Source organism: Sapajus apella, unplaced genomic scaffold (assembly GCF_009761245.1).
Source record: "Sapajus apella isolate SASKATOON/1434 unplaced genomic scaffold, GSC_monkey_1.0 scaffold91, whole genome shotgun sequence".
Taxonomy (NCBI): Eukaryota; Metazoa; Chordata; class Mammalia; order Primates; family Cebidae; genus Sapajus; species Sapajus apella.
The window spans coordinates 7,990,605-7,994,494 of NW_022437031.1; the positions used below are offsets into that span (position 1 = coordinate 7,990,605).

At 43.7% G+C, this 3,890-nt stretch overlaps 1 pseudogene; it reads right to left on the minus strand.

Moving 5' to 3' along the window:
- Positions 1-1,135: 1,135 nt before the first annotated feature.
- LOC116535078 lies at positions 1,136-3,404 on the minus strand (annotated as a pseudogene).
- Positions 3,405-3,890: the final 486 nt, after the last annotated feature.

Genomic DNA, 3,890 nt, shown 5'->3' on the forward strand with positions numbered 1-3,890 from the left:
ACTTAGAGTTAGCTTATTCCGATAAGTGAATATGAGACTGTACAGTAACTCTACATTAGCTATAGTAGGTTGTTAGATAATGCTTATTTTTAAAAACCCCAAACCATTCCATTTACAAGAGAAATTATTGCAAATGTATAAAACAGTAGATATACAAGGAGAACACCAAACATACTTTATTAGCACAAAAAAGCAGCCATAACAAGGCACAGCAAGTAGAAACATACATCAGCAAAGAGTTAGTGTGGCATACAAATGTAGCTTTTCTTTTTTGTAGCCTTGGCAATTGCCATAGAGATGTAAAATAACATTCTGTAGCAGCAGGTCAGGAAATTATGGATCATTCACCAGTGGTACAGAGCACATTGACAAAAAGACACAAGAATAGATTCAGCTACTTTAGTGCAAAATGTCTAGGACAGAACTGTACATTCAGTTCAGTTACTAAGAAGCAAACACTAGCACTTGCTATAACTTCCAAAAGAGCTCACTCAAGTAGTATTACATTCATGATAGTATTCAAGTAGTATTACACTCAACTAGTATTGTAAGTGACAAAGAGGTGTTAAGTGGTTATTTACAGATATAATGGTTGTACAGTACCTTTCAAATCTGCAATTTATGTTTCAGATTTTCCATTGAGAGTAAATTACACTGAAATTCTGTAAATTATACTTAAGCAATTTAGCTATGAATGTTTATAAAAAAGAAATACTGCCATCCAAATTAGTAATTACAGCTCAACAATAATCTAACATCAGCAACCATTGTAGTTACTATTATCTGATTTGTTTGGGCATCTTCTAGTCTCATTTTCTTCATGATTCACAAAATCATTATAGGCACAGGAAAAGATCCAACTTTTATGAAACAACAATTAGACTGCCCATCATCAACTTTTTTTTTTTTGAGACAGTTTCCCTCTTGTTGCCCAGGCTGGAGTGCAGTGGGGTGATCTCAGCTCACCCCAACCTCTGCCTCCCAGGTTTAAGCAATTCTTCTGCCTCAGCCACCCGAGTAGCCGGGATTACAGGTGCCCGCAACCACATCCAGCTAACTTTTTGTAATTTTAATAAAGATGAGATTTTATCATGTTGGCCAGGCTGGTCTCAAACTCCTGACCTCAGGTGATCCACCAGCCTTGGCCTCCCAAAGTGCTGGAATTATAGGCGTGAGCCACCGTGCATGACCTGAACACCTGTAGTTCTACCCTCTGTTGTTCCACTAGGCACCACATTTATCTGGATAACAGAAGGTTGCATCCTGATACTAACAATAAGCTTACATACTACATGAAAAAACCTAGCACCGATATGTGTGCTTGCTATAGGTGTACATCTGATGCACATGAAAGCAGACCAGGTTCACACCCTTTGGGGACAGGAGAGTTCACTTTGCCTTAACTGGTTCTCGTTTGAACCAGCGAACCCTAAATTTTTGTTTATAATGATACTCTTTTTAAAAATCCTGTAACATTGATGGTAAAGGGAGGCCATTAATTCCATCATATGTAGTGCACCTGCAAATTATTGTATGACTGACATGCTACAGACTAAAGGGGAAAGTCCTATTTAGTGATACAGTAAGCAATGGTTCAAAAAACATGCAATAACTGGGATCTTTATACTGTTCTTAAAGTCCTGTTACAGTGGAGGAGTGAAATATGCAGAGGTCATGGGCATCAAAACCAAAGTTGTGATTCCACTGCTCAATTCAGGCCTGCCGGGATCTGTTGTAGCCCCAGAAGTTCAAAGAGAAAGGCAGTCCCCTTGCACAGCAACCCTGCGCAAGAATGTGTCTCCAGGTTTCACCTCAAGAAGGGCTTCTGTTGCATAATGGTCCATCACTCCCCAATAACAAGGATTCCCTGCAGTCTGAAGCAGTGTATGTAATCAACCTGTGTGTGTACTTCCTAAGCTCCCTGTCTGCTAACATGGACATGTACCTTATGCTGCTTCTGCCTCCATGATGGCAAACACACAGTGGCTGTATCCTCTTCGAGGTCACAATTAGCATGTGGAACTGCAGAACTGTCCTCACTTATTTCAGTCATTGTAGGAGCTAACTTTGGTCCCAGTTAATATAATGGATTAACTTCTGCAGTCGCTTCAAACATATGTATTTGTGCATCAGGAGAGGGATCAACCCCTTCTTTTTTTATTTTTATTTCTTGAGAGGGAGTCTTGTTCTGTCGCCCAGGCTGGAGTGCAGTGGCGCGATCTTGGCTCACTGCAACCTCTGCCTCCCGGGTTCAAGCAATTCTCCCAGCTCAGTCTCCCAAGTAACTGGGATTACAGGCACGCACCACCACACCCAGCTAATTTTTATATTTTAGTAGAGATGGAGTTTCACCATGTTGGCCAGGCTGGTCTCAAACTCCTGACCTCAAGTGATCCACCCGCCTCAGCCTCCCAAAGTGCTGGGATTACAGGCGTGAGCCACTGCTCCCAGCCTCAACCCCATCTTCAATACTAAGCCATCTTCTCTCTCTAAGCCTATCTTCTTCATCTTCTGTAGAAACCAAATATGGGGCTGCGAGGCTGAGACAAGAGAATCGCTTGAACCTGGGAGGCGGAGGTTGCAGTGAGCTGAGGTTGCAGTGAGCCAAGATTGCGCCACTGCCCTCCAGCCTGGGTGACGGAGCAAGACTTCATAAAAAAAAAAAAAACCCACAAAGATGGACCATATACATCAAAAAATGTTGAATGTGAGCTCATAGGAGCTGTATGCTGTTTAATTAAATGCCATTTTGGGGCTAAATCTGAGCCAACAGGAAAAGGGCATTTCTCCAGCATTAATTCAGAAAGATAGATTTTTCTTTTTTTGGGAAAGAGAGACTTTGACTACTTGTTTTAAGTTCTCATGGGAAAACACAAGCCCACAGTATCCTGCAACCTCTGTCTCAGAGAGCGACTTCCCTACGGTTCTTCTGGAAACACTGTCCATGTTCTGTATAGAACTTAGTGCCTCTCTCTCCTTTGAGGTCCACTTTGAGTTCTACCAAACTTTTTATCAGTAACCAATGAATTCTGGGTCATTGTAACAGGAATGTTTATCTTCCTGCCCCATGGAGCATGTCAAAAGTAGGAATCTCTTCATCCAAGTCTAGTTCCTGGGGTAACACAAGAATCATTATGCTGTTCAATGCTTATTTCAACAATTTGAGGAATTTCAGTGGCACAATGTAGGTTTCTCCTTGAAGAATTCTTTGAACGGCTTAATCCCAGGTGTAAGGTAACATTTTCTCTTAAGGGACTACTTTGTTGCTGAGCAGCTGAGTCTCCTATATTGATTTTTTTTTTTCTTTTTGACAAATATCTGTCGGAGTTCATATCCACATTTTCACCACGGCTTCCTTCCTCATGACTGAAGACATTCTGTTACCTGTATTTGAAGTTCTTCCACATTTTTCCCACTTTATCCACTGATTATAAAAATCATTCAGGGCGTGCGGGACAGCCTCATCCAAGGCCCCTGCCACCAGGCGGGGCAGGCAGAGGGCGCAGTCACCGACAGGGTAAGTCCACCTGCCTTCTGGTGCGACCTGTCCCCTCCGACTGCCCAGCAAGTGCAGCCTGGCTTCCTCCTGACAGAGCTCAGGGACCCCAGCTCGGCTGCTTGCTTCTGCCAGGCCCGCACCAATTCCCCGGCCACCTCCTCCTCTCCCACTCCCGTTTACCCTCCACCCCCCGCCCCCCCGCAGCCCCTCACTCCCAAATCCGCAAGTTCTTTTGTTGTTGTTGCTGTTGTTTGAGACAGGGTCTTGCTCTGTTGCCTAGGCTGGAGTGCACTGCAGCCTCGACCTCCTGGGCTCACGCGATCCTCCCACCTCAGCCACTTGAGTAGCAGGGATCACAAGCACACGCCACCATGCCCAGCTAATCTTTTAA